The sequence below is a fragment of the Alligator sinensis genome, unplaced genomic scaffold (assembly GCF_000455745.1).
Source record: "Alligator sinensis unplaced genomic scaffold, ASM45574v1 scaffold373_1, whole genome shotgun sequence".
Classification (NCBI taxonomy): domain Eukaryota; kingdom Metazoa; phylum Chordata; order Crocodylia; family Alligatoridae; genus Alligator; species Alligator sinensis.
In genome coordinates this window covers 1781121-1805420 of record NW_005841990.1, presented here as the reverse complement: position 1 = coordinate 1805420, position 24300 = coordinate 1781121, and the positions used below count along the sequence as shown (strand labels likewise).

The following is a 24300-nucleotide window of genomic DNA, read 5'->3' as shown; positions in this document are numbered from 1 at the left end:
CTACCAGCCCATGGCTGCTCTGCCCTGACTTAACATGCTGTGAACAAGTTGGCTGGGGCACAAGGGTGCTGCAGGGGCTAAATGGCAGGCAGCCCCCACACTGTGGCACTCTCATGCCTCAGCCAGCCCCGGTTATCGTCTACATGTGCATTTCCACACAAATAACTACTATAAGATAATACTAATTTCAGACAGTACTATCCTCCCACACAGATAAAGAATTTAGCGTGCCCTAATAGAAGTGCAGGGGTAGATGGTGACATTTTACTACTGAGCTAATTAGTTAGCACCACAGTAAAGCACACGCATAGATGCACCCAATATGGTCCAAAACAACACTTTTCATTTTAGGACTTTCTGCTAAGAACAGATAGAGGCCCTTTTGGGAGAAACAAGCCTCTCACCGAAACAACACAATGATTAGGGAAAAAAGGCACCAATCCCCTGCAATCCCCATTCTCTCTTTCACTTATTCATCCTTTCATTAAAATTCTATCCAAAATAATACTCACCAGAAATACTGTCACCTCACATTTAAAAAGTAAAAGGGTGCAAAAGAAACTAGAAGAATATTTCTAGTTTGAACCTGGCTAATACAGAAATGGGAGACAGAGTACCACAGGAAGTGACATGTATGATTCTGTAGGTGGATGTCCTCTTTGTCCATGCTAATCTCTCCATTCAGGAACTTTGCCTGAGATCACAAGAGGTTGAAACAATACATCTCCTCTATGTTACCCCATCACACACAGGAAAGGCAACAGTTGGAAGGAAGAAAGCAGAGTGAAATTAGTGTAACAGACATTGAAGGGTTGCTTACATGACCAGAGGGTGTCTCATGACAAGGCCTCTCTCTTCGGAGACACTGTACTAGGGCAAAGGAAACTTGTTCCAGTGGTGACCCTGTACTTGGGAAAAATGAATGTTTCCATCAGGGACATCTTGAGAGAGAGGTAAAGAGTGGAAAAACCCTGGCTGGGGTTTAAAATCAAAGAGAGTTAGAGAGAGCCCGCAAATATCCCAGCCCCAGGATTGGCTGAGAGGGTTCCTTTAAAAGTGAGGCATTTTTCTGTGCCCAGGGAGAGGGAGAGGGTTGTGCAGGCCAGGCTGCAGTGACTCGCCCGCCAGAGCTGTAGTAAGTTGCCAATGGGTCAGAGGTGCACTCAGCCCCAGGACTTGAGCTGGGGCTTTGGAGATAAGCAGCTGCCCTAATCTTTGGAGATAAGCTATTTTCCCCTAAGCAGCTGCCGGAAGAGCACGTGAGTTTGCTTGTGGGGAAGCAAGCTCTGGTTAGGGTGTGTGTGTAATTTAAGGGAGGGGTGCACAGCTGCAGAAGCCCAACCCAGCAAATCCCAGTGCTCAGATAAGGAAAGGCAAGACTTGCCAGAATTGCCCCAATTCATCATTGTGTATTTGGCCTAAAGGGATGGCGCGGGCTGTGTGTTCACACATGGGAGAAGTGCATCTGCTTTAGCCTGCAGCCCAAGCTGCATGGCCCACTGTACAGAGGCCGCAGGCCGGGGCAGCGAACACTGTATTGCAGGGACCCAGACATGGGAGTAGCTACCAGCAGTGGGGTAATGCCTCGGTTGACATGGGAGGACCCCAGCCACAAGGTACCCACTATGTTGGGGTGGGAGGAGTTGAGAACTGCATATAAATTCAGTGTGCATAAAGGTCATTAGTATGGCTTGTAAATACGTATCCAATAGTTCACGCTGTCAATATTAAGCAATTTATGTGAGTGCTTCAACCTCTAATTACTGTTTAGGCTTCTCTTTTAACCTATATTACATCTGAGAGGTTATCAGTTTGTGAACCCCATAGGCACCCAAGTGACTCTCTCTTTACCACCACTGCTCCTTTTGTACGATGGATATAGAGTTATTTTGGTAGCAATTTGTAATTTGTATCCACTTTAGTTATATCTTGTTCTGTATATAATTACAATTGGTGGTTGCAAAGGGTTTGTAAATATAAAGGGGCCCTTCCTGCCAGAAAGCCCCATTTCAGCTCCTAGAAGAGCCAAGTGTGGCTTACACTACTGGGCACCCCAGGATTCCAACACTCAAACGTGGCCCACGGGTAGCGCCGTGCGCCAGGGTTACATGAATTTAACTAAATCTGACATGAAGCATAAGCTTTCGTAAGCAGAAAGCTTACTTCACCATATTGTGAAGGACTACAGGGAAGCAGGGTTTCTAAATAGAAATCAATGATTAGAAAACAAAGGATAGGGAAAGGGAAAGGAAAAAGGAGGGTACACTGCTGACAGAGGCAAGTGGATAGGAGAGAGAAAAAAAGCAGTTAATCCATTGCGGGGTATAGGGGTATACAAACTAATCCAAGTAATGGGATAAGAATCTAGTTTTGGCTTTAAACCATTCTTAACACAAACCAGTCTACGGATGATTTCTTGTTCTGTAATTTTCTGTTCAAGTTTAGAAGATCCATTTCTTATTAGCAAGTTGGAGATATGCATAAGCATTCCCTTCTTTAAGCATTTCCCCAATGTAGGGCATGCAGGAGCTTTTTGTTTTATTTTACTTGTACTCTGTCTCCTGCACAGCTGGTATCTGTAACTTCCTACAGCAGATGAAATTCAGAAGACAACAAATAGGTTGGGCTTAAATAGGGCATAGAATTTTAATAACCCATCTCAACAGCAAAGGGTAGACTTAACACTTCACTGTGTTCCCAATTAATAATTACTGATTTTGAAATAAAGTTTGGTATAAATGAATCAGCTTGTTTTCAAAAGCAAAAGCAGACAGGTCTGTATTAAGAGTAGACTATGGGTTTTTTAAAACGTTTTTAGACCATGTGAAAAACCAATTTGTTCTAATACATTGGCACTTTGTTTTTAGAAGGACCATCTCATTAGATAGGATAAACCATTATTAGTGGTTAAAATGTTATTTTTACCAGAAATACATATCATTTTCTTAAGTATCAGTTACACAATGTAGTTTAGTCACAAGCTTGATTTAATATTAACTTGATTACTGCAATGATGGAAAGGAATTAAGCATCTGATCTAAAAGCAAAAATATTTTTATGATTAAAACTATTAAAAATACACAACAAAAACAAATGTGTGCATGTGGGGGCATGGAAAGCTACTAAGTATAAGGGCTCACATTTTGATTTCCCATCATCCCCTTCTGAAACCTTTGTCTCCCTCTATGACCATCCTTCCACTGGCTCATTGTCCATTTTCATTGCCAGATCAAGGCCTTCAGAGTGGGTCAAGATGTATCTATACCAGAGGTGGTGTAAAGGGAGAGTTGGGGCTGAGGCTGTGGAGAGGGAGGAGGACAGGTGGCAGGGAGCAAGCTGCCTGACCCCCAACCCCCCCCCCTTCCTTGTTTGCCCCTCTGCCTTCCCCACCACCAGCCCCCTACCACCTCCACACTGCCTCTCCCATACTATTCTCCCCCACTGCCTACCATACTGTATGCTCCCCCATGCTTCCTCCACTGCCTGATCCTCTAATACCTCTGCTTTTCCCATTGCAGTGGTAGTGGAGACAAATTTAAGATGACCTACCCAGTAATTAGACTCTATACATGGGAAATTGGGTGGGGGGGGGGAACCTCCTCCAGCAAGGAACAAGGTATGCATTCTGTTCTTACTTCCAGTCACTCCAATTTAAACCAATGTTACTCGTAAGAGCATTTGGGTCACTATATAAATGGATAGTTTTTATTTCTTGTTACTTCACTTTTTTGAGCATGTATTAATACTATTTTTGTGCTATTATTTTACTAATAAAAATCAGGCTCTCTTTTGCAGTGCAAAAATAATGACCCCCAAAATTAGATAAGAGACGGGGTAATTAAAGCACACATTGTCTTTCAAGTGCTTCATATTGAAAGAAATCCTCTTGTAGTAGTGGAGAGGCTTGTGTGTTCCGATGAACCTCAGAGCTATGTTATCTGGAGTCTTGTACTCCTGGTAGGGTCTCCCCTGGTGAACAGATCTGAGGTGAGGTCCCAGACTAAGCATGGTCCAAACTCCTGAACACCCCAATGACAGAACAGGCTTACTTGAGGATCTGCTGGTTCTCTGTAGCTTTGAAGGTGGATGAGGACTGAAGAGGGATGGAGGTCTCTGGTTGTCTTGGACATCCTTGTCACTGGGTTTAGTGCTCCCAGGGAGAGGGAGAGGGTTGATGAAGGGCAGCTGAAAGAAGAAATTGGCTAGACCTTTTTTAGGAAAGGAAAAAAGTCATCTGAACAGGCATTCACAGGGATGGCTTTGCCATTAAGAACAAGATTGTTACTCAGCTTTCAAAACTCCCTGTGGGCATTAATAAATCTCCACCTCAAACTCAGTAACAACCAGTATGCTATGGTCAGTGTGTACACCCCCACACTTGACAATGTACAAGTCAACAAGAAACAGTTCTGCTGTGCTGACTGCCACTACCAAGAAAACAAGCTCATCCTCATGGGTGACTCCAATGGAAGAGTTGGGAGACACTTTGAACTCTGGAGTAGCACCATTGAGAAAGAGGGGGTGGGGAAAGTCAACTCCAATGGTATCCTCTGTGGTGGGCCAATAGAGGGTGCTCCTGCATTGAGCCATCCACCTCACTGCACCCAACCACATTCCAGGCTCAGAGTGCCTTCCTGGGGGCGCCTCACATCTGGCCAACTCCTTCCTGGAGTACACCCACCAGCCTGGGGGTAACACCACCACCACCCATGATCTGGATTGATCTTGGCCCTGTGACCCCTCAGAAACAGTCCTAGTAGTCCTAAAGGGTACTTGACTCACTGCAAGAACTTGGGGTGCTTCCCTCAGTCTGAAGCACAAATAGTATTCTCCCTTAGTCAGCCAAACTAAGGGGACCCCAAGGCATAATCTAGACCCTCTCCCAATAAGTCTCCCATGCTAGGTACAGAGGAGAATGTTATTGGTTACAAGGAGTAGGTTTGGAATAGGGTACAGGGTAGAGCAATATCAGAGAAATCCCTTAGAGCAAACAGTGGCATGGTAGCCTTTGATCACGCATCCGAGTTACTGTAAGCTATATATCTAGTTAGATCTCAAGTAGCTTCCTCACAAGTATCATCCAGAGGCAGGAGGAGATTCCTTCTGGAGGCAAGCAGTTCATAGAACACAAGTTTCAAGAGAGAGAGAGAGAGTTTTAGATGGCCCAGCATCTCCGAGAGTTCTCATCATGGATGCTGCCCCCTCCTCCTGGGCAGTCTTAGCTTATATAGATGTTATAACCTCGTTTACCTGATCCAATGAAGGCCAGCAGTTGTTGACTGTGAGCCAACCAATTTGAAATGCATCACTGGTTGCCGGGTAGACTGGCAGGGTCTCCAGCCCCCTTCCAGTCATGATGACATTGCTTAGGACAACAGGGAGTTTAAGCCCCCTGCCCTCCAGGTATGTGAGGCTAGTCATGTATGCAAAGGGAGCAGGTTTCCCCCTCCCTCAGGAATGCATCCAGCTCAGGTTACAACTCATGGTTACCTGAAACTAATGGGGTCAGGGGTGTCTTCACTCTGCGGTGACCATGGTAACCAAATTGTCAGATTGGTCATCAGCCTGATAGCAGAGTTTGGGGAGAGACAGAGATGGCATTCTGCCACATCCTCCTCCTCAGCAAATGTACAGAGCATGACTTGCTCATCACAAATAACGTTTTCAGACAGAGTGACAAATATAAGATCACTTGGAAACATCCACACCCCAATCACTGGCACTTTCTTGTCTATATTATTGCCAGGGCCCATGATCATAATGATATTAGTTAGTATCACCTAAGTCCTAAGGAGGTGTAGATGACTGCTGAATGGATCACCATTTAGTCAGATCAATCATGGACATGCAGCTTGCACCACAACACTGTAAACAGCCAAAAGGAATATGGAAGAAATTTAACATCAAGGCACTCCAAGACCAAGGCTCTTCAACAATGCCTTAATAAGGGGCTCTCTGACCTACCTGATGACATCAAGGACATCCAAGCACATTGGGAGGAACTTAAGAATGTTATTCACAAGGCATGCATTGAATCAAACGGATACTCCACTTATCGTCACCAAGACTGGTTTGACACGAACAATGAGAAAACCCTAGCACTTATCCATCAGAAGAGAAACATGCCCTTCAGTTGGCAAAATGAACGCTCCAACCAGCAAAAATGAGAGGCTTACCACTGGCTCAAAGCTGTAGTTCAGAAGAGGTTACGGGACACCAAGAACCAGTGGTGGCAAGCAAAGGCCATGGAGATCCAAGAGTTTTGCTGACCAACATGACATGAGAAGCTTCTTTCAAGCAATAAAAGCCATCATAGGCCACATTCCAAAGGCCTAACCCCTTTACAATACCAGGATGACTCCATCCACCTCATGGATAATGTATCCATCAAGCAACATTGGAAGTAGCACTTCAAGACTCTTCTCAACAATGAATCTGAGGTTTCAGCTGCCACCACTGAGTCAATCCCTCAACATGCAGTAATAGAACCTATTGCTGATCCCCCATCCTTCAAGGAAGTCTCATGTGCCATCACTCAGACTAAGAACAATAAGGGACCAGGCCCAGATGGTATCTCCACAGAGTTCTTCAAAGCTGATAGAACAGCACTAGTGCAAAAATTTCACAACTTTTCATTAAAATATGGCTTAATAAAGAAGCTCAACCTGACTTAAAGAATGTCGACATTATGACCATCTTCAAGAAAGGGGACAAGTCAGCGTGTATGAGCTACTGAAGCATTGCCCTCCTCTCCATTGCCGTGAAGATTTTTATTTGCATCCTTCTGAATGGCCTCCTCCCCCTTGCCTAAGATGTCCTTCCAAAATCCCAGTGTGGCTTTAGACTATCTCAGAGTACCACCAACATGATTTTTGTTGCACAACTAATCCTGGAGAAGTCAAGGCCTTTGACTCCATCAATCATGAAGCCTTATGGAAAGTCTTAGCTAGGTTTGGTTGTCCACTAAAGTTCAGTGTCCTCAGGCTACTCCACGACAGGAAGACCGCCATTGTCCTTTTCAATGGATCAGAGACAGACCCATTTACTACCCATAGTGGTGTCAAGCAGGGCTGCATCATTGCCCTACCCCTTTTTTCCATCCATATTGCTGTGATTTTGATTCTCATCCATGACCACCTTCCTTCCAGAACTGGGGCTGCGTATCAGATGGACAGTCACTTTTTCAACCTGCAGGACCTTCACAGCAAACCAACAGTTATTAATACTGACATCACCAACCTTCAGCATGCTGATGACCGTGTTATCCTCTCACACACACACACACACACACACACACACACACACACACACAGATTGATCTGTAGTCCACCCCTTGGCCTTTTCTCAGGTGCCTATCACAGCCTGGGACTCTCCCTTAACATTGGGAAGACCAAGGTGCTCTATCAGCCTTCCCTAGCACAAGCTGCTCCCCTCCCCAGAAAATTACCATTGGTGTAGAACCCCTGGAAAACACTGAGCATTTTCCATACCTTGGCAAGTCACCTCTCCCAGTCAGTCAGTCTTGATGTAGAAATTGAATTTGCTGTACCAGTGTATCTTTTGGAAAACTGCTTTGCCATTTCTTTGCTGACTGAGATTTGCAGACAGAAACCAAGATCCTGGTCTACAATGCAATGGTTATTCCCACACTCTTCTATGGGTATGCGATGTAGGTGATATATCAAAGCCATATTACACATCTGGAATGGTTCCACCAGTGTTGCCTGCAAACTGGGAAATGCTGGTTGGTAACACGTCTCAATGGCACTGCACCATACATCAAGCTACAGCCCACTTTGAAGAGAACCGTCTTCCTCAGGAATCCGAGAAATGGCAGAGGAGGAAGGAAAGCACACAACACCTTGACCAACACATGTGCACCCCACACCCCCCAATGGGGGGAGGGAGGGGGAAAAATGTAGAATTTGCATTTTTACAGAGAATCTTTAGAATCACTGGGGGGAAAAGAAAACTTCCTGAAAATAAAATGCTGGGAGCCAGCAGTTCTCATGGCTGCTGTGGCAGGGAGAAACTGCCAGCACACAGGCAAGCATCCAAGATGGCAGCCATTTCCTCCTCCCTCTGCCATGATTGGCCAAGAGGGTTGCCCACTGTGTGGCCAATCAGCAGTGAAAGGTGGTACCGCATGAATGGCAGCCCCCTCAGCCATTCAGCAGCAAGGGGTGGGGCTGCCACTAGAGCAACTCAGCTGGGGGGGGGGGGGGGGCTCATGACAGAAAAAACAGATGTTTTTACGTTTATTTATTGGAGAATTTGGGGGTTTAAATCATGGAAAACTAGGATGCCTGCTAATAAATGCTTACTGTATGCAGTACTGCCATGTTTTGTTAAATCATCTGTCATAAGAATATCAGTAGTGGCAGACCATCTAGCCCAGCATTCTCTCTCTGAAAGTAGCAGTAATGGATACTTCAGTAGGAAAGCATATGAACAGGATAAGTCTCATGGGATCTGTCCCGTCATACCCTCCCTAGTATCCACCATCATTGGTTTAGAGATACCAGAGGATACATCCCTGAATACCCTATTTAATAGCCATTAATAGATCTATCATCTAGGAATTTGTCTAGTCCCTATTTGAACCTGGTTATGCTACCTGCCTCTCCACTTCTCTATGGTAATGATTTTCACAAGTTAAGTATTCACTGTATAAAAAAGCACTTTATATTGTTAGTTTTAAACCTGTTTCCTGCTAATTTCAATGAGTGCTTCCTAATTTTGTATTGATTGTGTGTCTTTGTCTTTTCCTTCCAAATCTATTTATTTTTCTTCCCCTGAACTACTGTCATTTTTTTCCTCATCTTTGCCAAATGTCTTGGGCAATCCCTACTCATGAGCCAACATTTTCTTTTTTCCATTGGTCTCTCCTATGTTGGACTTTAGGCTGCTGTTTTCAGGGCTCTCATTGTCTCTGAAACTTTGTGCTTCTTTTACTGCTGACTCCTCATTTTTGGATCCTCTCACCTTATAATCCTGTTCTGTGTTAAACACGTAACGTTGTAACATGCCGAAGTTTCAGTCTTGCATCTGTTCCTGTTTCTCTCAGCACTGACAGGAGCAAGTAGGAGCAAGCAACTACGTGTTTGTTGTGGAGAATCCACATATGTTTGTATGATACTGTTCAGTGAATACTAAAGTGGACTCTCTTGCTAGAAAGCCCCCACCTTGGGAATCTGCTCTGCTTCGTTGCCTTCCATAGTCTGACTATAGCAACCTTCAGGGCTTGCTTGATAGAAGACTTGATATTTATTTGGTTTAGATTTTTGTCAATCAGAATTTGGTCCTTAGTTTCTTTTTCATTTCAGGGGTTTTTTTACTCTTTTCTCTGTTTAGGTATCAACATATTTCAGGTAGCATCAGCAATCACTTTATGTAACAAAACATGTTGTGGGGGCTTTGATAGTTTTGTTTTTATTTTTTAAAAGCAAGCAAACAAAACAATAACAAAACCCAGACCTAGTTGGTATAGAAATGCATTAAATAAGTGAACATGAATTAATAGCTCCTGCCCTTTACCTTACAAGGCTGAGAAGAGAGTGAATTGACAGAATTTAATTACTATACCTGTCTATATACTCTGGCCCCAAAGGGACAGAGTCTGCCAGGTGGGGAATCACATCCAGCCTCCTCAGAACACTAATAGGCTACATCTGCACTGACATTGTGCCACTCCACTAGCTACTGCTGAACAATAAGCTCTGGGGATGCATTCCCATAACATATATTCCAAACTGAGAAATCCAGCAGTGAGACACTCTAGGCCTAACCTCCCTTGGCCATTTCCCAGAGCTCTGTGTCTGGCACTTTGAAGAATATTCCCAGAGTAACCTCACTGCCACGTTTCCAGGTCTGGAGAGATCATGGGAAGACAAGTCTGTATTCTGCTTTGATACCTAGAGTCACTGGTGACTTCAACTAGGAGCTCCTCCATGGAGTCATCGCCACAGGCATGTAGCTGCTGGATTGCTTCATGGATGCCCCCAACACCCATCCCTTTTGTGATCAGAGGAAGACCCCTGGCAGACACTTACCTAGAGTCCACTAGGCTGCAGCCCCTTCACTGCCTTTTCCTGCACTATTCCCTTCACCTATTTATATATGGACACCACATCCATGCCCCACCAAGTCCCAGGACCTCCTAGTCAACCTCTTCCTGGCCCTCATCAGGTTAGCCATCTATCTCACCAGGAAGGAGGTTCTGGCCAGGAGGACCCCTGGGGACTGTGAAGCCGCTTTCCTGTCCCTGGGCACAGTTTCACTGGGCAGTGTCTATTGGCTCCCTGGACTCATTTAAGGACCAGTGGGCACTGTCCAGTGTGCTCTGCTCAGTGTATGCCCTCGATGCACTCATTTTAAATGTATAACCTCACTCCTGTCCCTTTTATATTTTGATTTATCCCAAGGAATTAGTTGTTGCTTATCCAGTGGCCTCCCTTCTGAGGGAAGCTTATAGCATTCTTACTGGGCATTGGCCTACAGTTCCTTAAGCAACAAATAAGCCTGTCTCACATCATGGCAGAGAGTGGATACTGAAAGGGAGAGTGAACTGAGTCTGACCAGGGTTTTTCTCCGCTTTTCCTGTCTCATTTGCAGCCTCCAGCATTTAATGTCCATTTGTTTTAGCTGCTTTAACTTTAAGTTAAGTTATATCAACATCAGCTAGACTGAGGAAAGTAGTGTAAAAGGAACTGAGCCACAGGCCAGAGGAACTTCTGGAAAGAGACCAACCAGTCTTAGGACATTAGATCTAGATTTAGGTTCAGGTCAGCGTGTTCTGGCTGACCAACGAGATGACACAAGAACGCATCCTATGGTAGCACTCAGGAACATCACAGTAGCTCAAGTAGCTTCTCTCTGTGGCGTTTCACAACTGGGGTAAGCTAGCCCACATGCTAATCATCTGAGTTAACCCTGCAGTGAAGGCTAACCCTACATGGAATCCTGTCCTTATGAGAAGGACTGATAAAGATGTTGGATCTCTCTCACTCTCTGCCTCCGGTTTAAGCTGCTGGCAAGGGCAGAGTAATGACCCAAACTCTCCTCACTGGGCACATCTGCATGAGATGCCATTGTCACAGCAACAAGCTATGGTAATATAGGTATCGCTAGAGTGATGTAGCATCAGCGGCAGTAGCCATGATGCTACCAGTACTGTGCAGTAGCTATAAAGCTACTATGCAGTACAGTCAGAAACAACCTGTGCACCACTGGGACTGGGCAGTACTGGTGGGTACTGCACAGTCATTTAGTACTTGCTAAAGCAAGAAGTAAATTACTATGCAGTACCAACTGCACAGTGGGCCACACGTGTAACCACGCCCACTGTTCTCTGACGGAAGAAAATTGAAAGTGATTTACTTATAGATGAAATCACTATTATTAACCAGGTTTATTTTGGCAGTGCTTAAAATCCAATGAAGAATGGAAGCTCATTGACCTGTGCACCTTAAAAATAGCAGAGTAGAGGATCCATGACCTAAAGAGCTTTCAATGAGAAGCATCAGAATACACTTAAAACCATTAAACTTATATACAGTGCCAAATACTGAACAACTACAATTCACATCTAGCCCATGGGGCTTACATTTCTTCAAGAGGTCTTAGAATTTGGGCTAGAGACAGAACTGAGCACCTCTGACTGTCTTTGCAAAAGCTTGTAATGGCACAGATGTGGCATAAAACTCTAGCAGAGCTCCAATTAATTCTTAAAGTTTATCGGTCTGTGTTGCAAAATATGAAATTGGTCACTTTGACATCTTTGGTCTCTAATAATTCAATGAACCTGTCCCACACTTGACCTATTTTTTTCTTACTGAAATCAATTGTAAGAGTTAAATAGTAACCATCATAAGAAAACCAAAGTTGACAATCTAGACTCCCCCCATTGTGTTCTTCTTACACGTTCACTTCTCTAGGGCCTTTCCCACATTCCTCCCTGCCACCTACATATGTCCTAGTCTTTTTCTCTTTTCCAGAGGATGAAATAAAATGTGAGTCTTCTATATCCAGAATATGAGTGTCACTGGGTAAAATGAGAGCATCCCTAACCACCACCTGGACGACAACAGCCACATTTTGTCAGCAGACTTATTACTTGCAGCCGCAGTTTGGCAATGCCCATCACACTACACTTGGAGTCTCTTTAGACTTGGGAGCACCCAGGGCCTGAGGACCATAAATTCGTTAAGGCTGGTATAAATGTCTTTTTATGTGGGCTCCAAATTTCATGCACTACACCTGCTAGATACAATACAGAGCAGCACCTTAGGAATTTGACATTATCTAGATTGAGTTTCATCTAATAATGAAAAAAACATGGAAAACTAATAGGGATGAATGTGATTGTTTAATAATAGATGCCTACCAACCACATTTATGCCTAAATCATTGTGGATTTGTGCCCACCTTACTTATTATGCCAGTATTAGCAAAGGCTCCAATACTAAAAAATCACAAATGTTTAATTTCAGAAACTGTGAGGAGACCCATTGGAGTATGTAACAGTTCATGTTAAAGTCTGTGTGTAACTGCAGGCTCAATTATGTTTATGACAAATGTAGAAATATAACACATTCCCATAGATATTTCCTCATAAAATGTTCATGTAAACAGATGTTACTGTTCTCATGAATGCAAGAGAACTCCTGTCCATTTGCACGAGTTCAGCTCTGTACAAAGAGCCAGTTAAAGTAGACACTCCAGAAAATAAATTGCTCATAATGCAATGACATTTCTTATGACAGATATGGATTATTCATTAGATTAAAGAGTCTTTAGATTAAACATATCTGAAAAAAAAAAAAAACCCACAAAGAAATATTATCAATATGCCTGTCTCAGCATATAGCATAACTAATAGAAAGTATAAAAAAAAAATCACCTAAAATATTCGCCAGTTTCATTATCTGGTATGTATTATTTTGTACACAACCAGCAAGAGGTCAGGCACAGAGGATACACTTCATCTTATGCATGTGACTATGTAAGAGCTTTGGCCTTGGAACACCTGTTAGGACTTTAAGCAGACTTTTCTCCTGGACTAAGTCTCTCTCAGCTGTTAGTAATTAGAAAAAACAAAGCAAAGCCATCACATGGATAAAGGCCCGCAAAACAGACATGGGAAAAGAAATGCCAAAGCAAACAGTAAGGGTCTTAAAGGGATTCACATCAGATTTTTTTCCCTTGGCAGTGCAATTTCAGAATCAAACAGAACAACAGGTCAGTCCAGGAGCCAGCTTCTCCAAGTATCAAGCAAACAAAAATCAATTTTTGTTTGTCATCTCTGAAATTTGGCTGAAAAAGGAAGCTCTTCAAGCAAGTCTTAAATTTTGTAAGTTAACTAGTTGTATATGTATGGATTAATAAGAAAGATGTATTTATAAATATGGATTGAAGCAAACAGGAAGTAGTTTTCAAAAGCCTTTGCAATGTAATGCTTGGTTGTAGTTATATTTTTTTTAATGTCCCTCTACTTAATTGTGCCATCACTATACTTGGCTACAAGGGTTTCCGAAATAATGTTTAGTTCATAAATCAACACACCAGTAGATGATATCCTGCATCAATACAAATTAAAACTTGAGCTCTGTAGTAGTATTTCAGCAGAGATGTCATCTCTATGCCACTGGAGGATTTCCCTCAAAATAAAGAGAGATTCCACCTCACCTAGCTTTATGTCTGCCTTTCACAACTAGAACCAAAATCGATTTTAACTGGCATTAATGAGGAATCTTAAACTTTACTGGTTTAGTTAATTCATATTCCAAAAAGCAGATTCCATGGGCCATAAAGCCATTATGTTAAATATCTCAAAACCAAATAGATTGTGGCAGTTTGATTAAATTATTGGCACTTGATAATCCATAATGCAGAATTTGACAGAAAGATGTAGATTGCAAAAACACAATATTTTGGAGGTTTGTGGAATATCATGCATATCATGGCTTTATGAATTAGGCCTGCCGATACAAGCATGATCTCCATTTATAGTGAATGTTAAGATGTGTTTAGATTCACTGCGCAGCATTTGGTACCTATTTGTAATGAAGGATAAGATATGCCTATTGTTATCATTTGTAGTCTTCTATGAGTTACAGTATTTGCTACAAGGAATCAAAGCTTACATAGCCAAGAGAAGTAATTACAGAAGTTTTGCATTTGAATGACTCTATATATATTGGGTACATCTACACATGCATTCATGGGCAACAGGTGCCTCCTGAGTCTTGGGGGGCACCCGGGGGGGGGGGGTGCCCCCCCCCCCAGCCAGTGACTGTGGGGGGGTGGTCCCCCAACGGCCAGTCACCAAGAGCACCAGTGGTATGGTGGTGGCAGAAATTCCGCTGGTGGAACTAATTTTAGTGGGGGCACTAGCGTTCTCCATGCCCCTCTACCAGCCAGAGCGCTCGCTGTCAAGGGAGACACCAATGCTCTTCTATGTGTTGCCTATGCATGCACTTAACTGCACAGTAGCTTAATTAGCTGTTGTTTAAAAAGTGTCACAGTCTACATGTGCAATGCTATTAGACCACAGCAAAATAATTTTTGCTGTAGTAAGATAGTACTGTTGGGGACAGTACTATCTTAAAGGGGTGAAAATAACTGTGCCTAAACTCACGTGTAAATGCTGACCTGAATATAAACTGTGCCCGGTCTGCCCAAGCAGCAGGGTCCAGACCCCTGCCTGCCACTTAACCATACAACTCCACTCTTTGGGAACTTTCCGGCCCCAGACAGCCCCTCGATCACCCTACACCATGACCCGGAGCCCGGATCTGATCCCTGAGCCTGCTGCCAGCCAGGGGCTGCTCTGGCCCTGTGTAAACTGCTGTGGTCCCAGGTGCGCGTGAAGACGCTGTGCCCAGGAGCCGTTAACTTCAGTGCAAACTCTGCCAGAGTATCAGTTGATTTAATTGCACGTGTAGATGTACCCACTGAGTGCCAACATGAGGCCAGGCACATGGGCAGAAGCCTGGCCCATACCACTATTAACTTGCATTTCAAAGCAAAGAGGTGGCAAGGGGAAACAGTCTTCTGTCCAAATAGTATTTGATTAGAAATGAGAGGCTCTCTCTCTAGGGTATTAGATTGGTAAATTTTAGGACTACTATTTCCTAGTTATAATTGGATCAGGAATCATGCCTGTCAATCACATGCCCACCAGAGGCTAGAAGTAATGTGCACAGTATATGCTTCCCAAGCATTTAACAGAAGTAAGCAGATGACTAGATAAGGATGAGTGGTTAAGAGTGGTTATGGCAGTAGGCTTTTGTCTATAGTTTCCTGAGCATTTGGGTACTTTAGTCCTCTAGTGGCTTACCTGGACAATACAACTGACAGTCTAACAAAGACTTTGGCTAGATCAGAGGTGGAAGAAGCATTCTTAGAGCTAAGATACAGGGGTAAGAATAAATCATAGATCATATAGTCTGTTTTATTCTTATATCTCTGTCTATATGCAATGTACAGTTACTGATTCTTATATTTTCTCTTGTTTTATAATATATCCTTTTGTCAGCTGGCCAAAGGAGGGGGATCTGTAATTTCTGAGCACATACCAGGTAAAATATATTATTCTTAAACTGACAAAATCTCTTCTGCTATGTGCTAGCAAGACCTGGGTGACACAAATAAAACTGAGACACCCTGGGCTAAGAAGTTAGTCTGCTGGTGCACCTAAATCTGTTCTCAGGAGTCAAGCAGCAGAGAGGCATTTGGGATTGAAACTCCTGAAGGTGTGAGAGCACCCTGTAGCATGCCTCAAATGTGCAGCCTGCAATCTATATCAGAGTGTGTCACAGTAGGATCCTATTGCTTTTTTTAAATGCTTAGAAAAGCTGTTTGCTGTTGAATAAATCAACAGCATATTTAAAGTGAGTGAGGAAATAATGAATATATACTGAGAATGTATTAACAGATTCGAATTCTGGTGTGGTGTATATTTAGGCAGGTGGGTTTATCAAAGCATACCAGAAGAGAGTTGGGTTTTGGCTCTGGCTAATTTTACCAACTGTGCTGGCATGAAGTCACTCATACCTTTGGTAAAAGACAGGATGAATTTGTCATGCTGGCTCTGTTCCCCTTCCCCTGCCTTTGGTGAAGGACAGGGTAAATTTGTCGTGCTGGCTCTGTTTTCCCTCCCCATTTCTGCAGAAGCATGTCACATCCCACTGCTGCTCCCTGCCTCCCACACACACTCTCAACCCAGGCTTAGCTGCACAAAAGCTATTTTCTACTCTGTTGCTCTTGAGATGATACAATTTTCTGTAGAAAGCAAACATAAGAAATATGTAATGTAACTATCTGATGATGGGACAGGAGCCCAACATTTTAAATGGAATAAAGAAATAGTCAAATATTAAAAATATAACATAAATAAAATGTGTCATGGCAGGTAAGAGGGCAATTCATATCAAGCTATTTATGGAAATATAGAGCAATACTTAATAAGTATTATTTATATTTTTAATACAATATTAGAATTTTAGTTTAACTGTAGCCAGTGAGTAAATGGCCAGATGTCACTTAAGGAAATGGTTGATGGCATTCATGGCAGGTTTCGGAACTGTATGCTTTCTTCTGGACTACCAGAGGCTAGGGATGATAAAGACTAGATCGGATAAGCAAATGTCCCATAAAAATATAGAAATATAGAAAAATATATATATATTTGTTTTACCATTCTATTTGTGAAACAAGTCATGTCTGAAACACAACTGCATAAGACAGAGGTTAGCAAATAAAGAAGAGAAGAAATCTTAACAAGAACGTTACTGAAGTAAACTGTAATTTCGTTTGATAAATGCTGGTTGTTGACAGAAGGCAAAAAAAAAAAAATCATTTCAGAAGATTAACACCGCCCCCCCACCCCCGCCTTCACTGATAAACTACGGGGGGGGGGAAGGGCAGAAGGAAAACTTAACAGCAACCTGAATTAAAAAGGCAAAAGATGCGAGGGTGTGGAGAGGGGCTTGGGTTCTGATATCCTTGTCACTTTAGCAATGAGTGTTACCCTACTCAGTCATTTCTAAGCCCTTTCTAGAACAAACACTGGAAAAAGATGAAAGACCTGATATCCCTCTAAAGGTTTAGAGCATAACAATACAGGCCCAGAAGCAGAGCTCTTGTAAGTGAGGCCTTATACAGTGGGAATAATATAAACAAAGGACATTAAGCATTTATAATAGTTCTTTGAGGAAAATCAACGATCCTCCAGTTGGCAGTACATTAAAATGATTTTAATCACCCTAATGAGGGAGATGGATATTTTGTGAAAGAAAAATTCTATAATTATTTTCTGTCTCTCTCTTCCTTGAGTAAAACCCTCTGTTTAAAGATTTCATATGATAGGGGAAAAATTAGTGCAAGAGAGAGCATAGACTTTGAACAATAATGGGTTGCTGAAAAAGGAAGGGAAGAAAAAAAATAAAAAGAGATCCCAAAACAGAAGTGCCCCAATTTTTATTTTAAACAGTAAAAGTCCAGGGAACAATTTGTTTGGTCCCAGCTCTGAAGCAGCTCAGGCATTTTTTATGAAAATTATCTCAGGAAAAGTATTTTCTCCCAGAGTTCAGATCATCAACTCCAGCTGTAAATGCCCTTGATGGCTAGACTTCTTTTTCTACTCTGCCTGAAATCTGACAGAACAGAAAGACATGTTACTCTTTACTAATCTGCATGTGAGGAAGGTACTTGCCAGTGGTAACACTTTTTGTACCCCAAGCTATCGAACTAGGGCAATAGATAGAGAGAGAGAGAGAGTAGAAAAGATATCACCATCTTCTGGACTCCTTCCCAAAAGCTTAAGAGGATAATACCCTAAATAAGCCACATCATACAACATACCTATTTTCATTCAATACATACATTTATTTGTTAGAATCCTAAATAGACAATCTTTTATTTCAATAAGGGATACACATGGATGGAAGATGAGCTGCTAAGTCTGGAAACCAACAATTGTTCATTAAACCAACACCATCTAAAAGTCATCCAAAAATTTTAGAACTTAATAAAACAAAGTTTTATTAAAACAGATGAAGTTCACATTTTGTAGCACAAAAGGAAAAAAATAAAGCATCTGAGAAACAGATGGTTTAAGCTCTGTTCCAGTGTATGTGGCAACAACTCTCTTAAGCTGCCTTTGCATAGAACTCAGGATAGAACTTGGCCAACATTGTCGAAGATGTCAGGCATCAGAGGGCTCAGCCTTGTCAGGCAACTGAAAATTTGATCTAAAGCACGTTGAATGAAAGGAGCCATCCCATCTGATTAAACCCCAGGTGGGAAAAAAAAGTTTCCTGTATTTTTTTAACTTGCTCCATTAGTTGGTTATTACTCCATTGATACTTTGAATGAAATGACTATTTGAAAAGTCTGGATGTTCACATATGAACAATGAATTGGGTCCAAGAATTATTCTGTTTAAAACACATGGGTCTTTCTTTACAGCAACTTTTTTTCCATTTGTACCCTCATCCTCCTTTTTCCTCTGTAGTTCAGCATCCACCTATAATGCTGTGCGCACACACAGAAGGTAAGGCACTTACAGGGAGATTCATGAAGAAACATGAGCATCTAAAATATGTACCATCTTAGGCATCTGCATTCCTTAAGTACCTACATTTTTGTCAGAAAAAGACACACTTATACACCCAAGGTTCAACTCCCGAGCATGTCTAGAGATCCTCAAAATAGGTTTTCCTGCACTCAGGTCTTGTGAGGCTCTCAATCCACCAGACATGGCTTGAGCGCTCCTAACACTGATTGACATCACTGAGATCAGCGTTCACTACCCCTTACTTCTAAGAACATGGCCATGGTGGTGTCAGTCTTTTCTATGCTACCTTCCTCAGCCTGAAGGGTTTCAAATCCACCTCCTTACCTGCCAAAAGAATGCTCTTACAACTAGGCCACAGCTTATTCCATGGTGGAAGCACTTCACTGTCTGTTGAAGCTGGGCCATTGTGCAGAAAACAACTGAAGATTCATGAAACTAAGGAAAACCCAAGAGAAGCTATGTCACTGTGGCCTGGTGGTTAGAGCATGCTCTTGGGAAGGGAGAGTCCTGGGTTTCAGTCCCAGCTCCAAGAACTGTTTGCTATATTAAACAGTCATTTGATAAAATTCTCTTGGAGAATGGTTGTAAACAGCTACCCTCTGGACAGGATACATCACTGAATAAAATGGATAAATGACCTGAGGTTCAGGAAGCAGAACCTAGGACCACCCCCCTAGCACCACCCTCCCTCCCCGAAAGGACTGCTTTCTAAACTGGACTACAGTTTTGCTCCATTTAGTTTTTTTCCCTCTGGCCCTCCAGAAATATTACATTCCTAGTGCTCTAAACACTTTTATATAAATTCCAGGTGACAATGCCCTACACTGCACATCATAAAAAGAGAGCCAGTTGCCTTCATGCAAAAGGATGTCTTAGGCCTCTAAGTCTTAGAACTCAGCCTCAGTAACTAGAACTGTTATACAGATATATTACCAGAAACGGAGCCTGCTTCATGATTACTATAGTGTCTACCATGTCATGGGCATTGCCAAAATCAGTTTATGCACCACATCAGGCAACTGTATGGATGGAGCTGCTAAAAATATTTCTACCAAGGCAAAACTTTTCATGGGGAATATAAAGTGCTTTTCCAAAAGTATCCTTCCCCCCACCACCATTATCAGGCAAACTCCAGTGATAATTTATGTCAAGAGTGGAAGCTCTTTCACCTTTCTGATATACTGAATCCGAAAATGCACATTTACAGGGCTTTCCAAATAGCTGTTTTCAATAAGTGTACTTACTCCAAACATACTTAAATGTGCTCTCCAGTAACTTATCACAATAGCTGAAAATTACACTGAAGTTGAGGGTGAAGACAATGCCCTCTGCACTATGAAATACATGCAGAGAGGTCAGAGAACTCCTCAGCTACCCCACTAGGTAGCTTTCAAGGTTAGCACCATTTCAATAGTACTGAATGACTAACAGGGCCAAGGATGTGGTTATTCAGACTGTTATCTCCATTTCCCCTTACCACTAGGTTCTTTCCCATTCTTTCATGGTGCAAGATCTTAAAAATAAATCCCAGGCATATTGTAAATATGTAACAGATGCACAAACGCATCATGGGATGAATGCATTTCAGACTCAGAACTGTCATCACACTCCTCATAATCACATTTTTCCCCAATATCCATGTGTCGTGCATCTGTGATAGACTGGCAGTCTGGTGTGCGAGACTCCAAGGTTCAAAGCAAATGCTCATACCTTTGTTTCTCCTTGCAGGTATTTTTTAAAATACCTTTTCTCTCTCCATCATTGTGTTCTCATTCACCAGTAGTAGTTTTAAGATTATCTTAAGGGTTCAAATAACACTAAGTATAAGTGAATAAAATAAGATACTCAGGCATAATATATGTGCATCTCTATTAGGTACATCACTTTATCACCTTTGGAAACAGAAACAGTGCCATGTAAGGAACTGTAAAATTCTCTCTCTAAAATATTTCAAAGTTGAAATTCAAACCTTCAAAAGCAAGCTGTGGGGAAGTGTGAACACTAGACCAGTAATACCATATTGTATGAATATAGGTGTTCCTTTCATTTTAATATTTTGTAAAAATCCAAGGCTTAATTCTCACACATTCCACTCCAATAGGAGACTTTAACATAGAAATAGATTATATTTACACATACTCAAGCTTCCTTATATTGCCAGAAAGTGGGAAGTGGTAAGGTTATAAATAAAAAATAAAGCCTTCCTTTTTCAATGGGTTTAGAAGTGATATCGATCCATGGAGATCTGTCATTATGTAGCAAATAAAGTTTATGCAAGCTGTGGTAAGGATTCTTGTTTTGGAAAGTGAGGTTTGGCAAAAAGGGAGGCAGAAACCCAGAAAATAATTTTCTTTTTTTCTTCTTAAAAATAAATAAATAAATAAATAAATAAATGGAGCAGCTACATTTCTATCCCAGTGTTCCACTTACATGTTAATTTCCAGCGACATAGTAAGCAAGATGTTGATGTGCGACTGAAATCCCTGCTCCCTCTCTAGCTTTACATTTTGGCTTTCAGATCATAACAATGAGGCTGGAAAGAAGCCACCATTGATTACTCAAGCAGGCCCACTAGAGCATTTTCTTATTCTGATAATGCTTTGAATACACTTTATTTATTGAAGTGTATTTTATAATATAAATGTATATTTTTAACTTTTTCAAGGAACTGAAATTGCATACCACACAGGAGAACAGTCTTTTCAAAAAGTGACCCACAACACGTCATCATCAATAAGTTACATACAATACATTCATTACAGTTCCAAATGTCTCACAGCTGTTTAACAAGGTGTCAGGAGAACACATCTTTGTTGGCTCTTAACATGCTAGTGTATTTGGAAAGCATCTTTTAATAAATTTCTATGTTATTACCTCTTACATTTTTAGCTAAAAATCTGACCTTTCTTACTCTAGCTATAGTCTGACTCTAGCAATGCATCATTTGATTCTGTTTATTATGAATAAATTTTGCCACCACCAAATCAGCTCAGTGTTTTAGTTTTAGGATTCATCACTACATAGCCAAACATATACCAATACATTTGTGAGAGAATACCTTCTTAATTATATAGCACCTTTGAATGTGGAAATAACATTACCCTAGGGGGTTCAATTTGCCAACTACCAAAATCATGCACAAGGCCCTCCATACCACATCTTCACTTATTTTGTCATGCATTTTTCTTTAATTATCTCTTCATAAAATTCCCAGTTTCTTTTTTCCTAGTTATTTCATGGTACCAAGGATAAAATGAAAGGTGACTAACCTTTACAATTTCTTTCCAGAAATGCTCCTTAGAAGACCAAAGCAGTCTTGTGGCTGGACCATCATTTTTTTTTCTAAAAATAAATAAAATATCAATACCTATTTGCCTTAGCTTTGTGTAATCCCTTCTATTACAATTTGCATTACTCTAGGAGAATTTACACCTAGGAGAACTTGTGAAACTTATATGGAATTTTAAAGTTATGCGAGTCTACAACAGGTTTCCTACCTAATTATTTATTAGAGCCTGGACCTGTACTCAGGTTAGTACCCGAGTAACTAGGGTAAGTACCCTAATCACTGGGTTTCAGAATTTCTTTCCTTCACATAATTATTTATACAAAATGGGACAGCTCTAGCAGAAGAGTTCAAGAGAGACCCACTCCAGAATAGGTAGTAGACTGGTAGTTAGGGCACCTTCTTTGTATTTGGGGCCCAACTCGGAGAACATGGGAAACCCAAATTCAAATCTCTGGTCTGAATCTCTGAGTCACTAATCAGCTATTTAAGGCTCTGATGAATCTTCCATTTTGACAACAAAAACTATCCAGCCTCGATGTGCGACACATTTAATCAAGTGTTATTCATTTCCCTAAAACTTTTAGTTTTGACAAGTTGATATATTGTGATTTAAGTGTTAAAAAATAATTATTAGCTACTCAAACATTTGCAGATACTAACAGAGATAATATCAGCAATCACTAAACTGCTTTACCTAGAAAATATATAAAGAGATACAGTGTACACTGAAGAGGAGAACATGGACATTTCCAGGGGAAGGGGGAGAGCTAGAACAGGTACGGGCCAGATTTTTCCATCAACTTCAGTGGGTTATGGATCAGATCTTATTTTAGAGACAAAGGAATGAGAAGAGATATGTTTCTTTTGCGTGCAAAAATGAGGAACAACAAACACAGGGTTACTCAAGTATCCTAATCTGTATTTACTTGTGCTAGGAAAAGAATGCATGCCTTATTTCCCTCGCCTCTCCAGCCTTCTCTAAATGAATAGAGATATATAGTGCCCTTATGTTTAATATTATATCATAACAAGTACATTGAATTTCCATAGGATCCCACCAAGTTACTTGAATCAGTCAAGTTATGTTCAACAGTCTAAAGGCCTTCTTCATATTATATACTGTGAGCTGCTCAAATGTTCACAGGTGGTAGTGCTAACCTTGGGTTTGGAGCAGTTACATGCTCAGGCCAGCAGGGTCTGAAGGTGAGAATCCCCCTCTCCTATTCTGGGGTTTCCCCTCTCTCCCAGGGCACACCTGTTTCCCCATCCCCACCCCCTGGGGCTTCCCTGCCTGCCCCTCAGGGTTCCCCCCACCCCAGAAGCTTCCTCCCACTTACTTGTAGTTTCCTGCCCTGTCTGTCCCAGGGCAACAGGCAGGGAAATGTTAACCTGCCTGTCCAACCACCACCACCACCACTGTAGCAGTGTAGCAGACAGGTTGCTGCTCTTCTCCGGGCTGAGCCCAGCCCAGAGAGCAGTTGAAGCAGCAGCTAGGCATGCAGGTTAACCCTTCCCTACCTCTGCCCTCATGACAGACAATGCAGGCAGTCACAAGTTGGGGGTGGGGTAACACTGGCTATACATTAGTGTACCACAAGCTGGGTAACATGGGTCAGAAATGACCCTAGGCTGGAGTGACAAAACATTAAGCTACCTAAAGAGCGCTTAAAACTAGTTTCAGGGGTTCATGTCTGGATAATCCAGGGGTTAAGAGCTCCAGGAGTCACCTAAAATTAATGTGTAACAAGGCCCCAGGGAAGGTAAAACAAAGTCTGTTCTTTTCATTTGCAGATGAAAACAATTCTTCTGAAAAAAAGACTATTAAGATATGTTATACAAACTCACAGCTGCTGGTTTGTCATTCTCAAGATTAAATAGCAGGACTCAGGGAGTTGAATCCACCAGATTCCACACACATCACCTAGTTACTAGATGAGCAGAAGCCATGAAGTTTAACTCGCTAATCCATGCATCAAAGAACATTCTCCCACCACAGGTTTCCAGTTCCTTTTCTTCAAGGAGCCGGTTTTATTTCTTTTGGCTATCAACCATATCTTTTCTTCAGACCCAGGGTTTATTTAATCACTCCATGATTGTACTCTTAAACCATCTACCTGGAAAAGGAGAAAAGCTTCTTTTCTACTTTCTCTCTAGTTAACTCCCTAAAGTGCTAGATTACTTATGCTCCCTCTCCAAAAATCAGATATAAATTGAGTTCTTCCTATTGACACAGAGGCCTTCACCTCCAGTTTTCACTAACAACTGAGATCCTTGTGAGCTTATAAGAACCAGGTGATGTTCTGGCTGTCTCTTCATCCTTGGCCTCAGAGCATCAATTAGAAGACAGCTGATTAGTAACAAGTGGCTCTCAGCAAAACACCCTTGAAGGGCTAGCCACCCAAGGACAAGCCCTCCCCCACACTTTGTGTTG

The 24300-nt window shown here is 41.9% G+C and overlaps 1 long non-coding RNA gene across 2 annotated transcripts in view; it reads right to left on the bottom strand.

The window, feature by feature from the left end:
- LOC112549895 overlaps window positions 1-24076 on the bottom strand; it is a 128705-nt gene extending 104629 nt beyond the window's left edge. Inside the window, exons 1-3 of one of the 2 annotated variants that reach the window (XR_003093511.1) lie at window positions 23715-24076; window positions 21850-21922; window positions 4066-4185 (exon numbers count right to left, since the gene is read on the bottom strand). This is a non-coding gene — a long non-coding RNA (uncharacterized LOC112549895). Of the gene's footprint in view, window positions 1-4065; window positions 4186-21849; window positions 21923-23714 lie in introns of those variants that run through there. The other variant, XR_003093512.1, reaches the window with a different exon arrangement.
- Window positions 24077-24300: the final 224 nt, after the last annotated feature.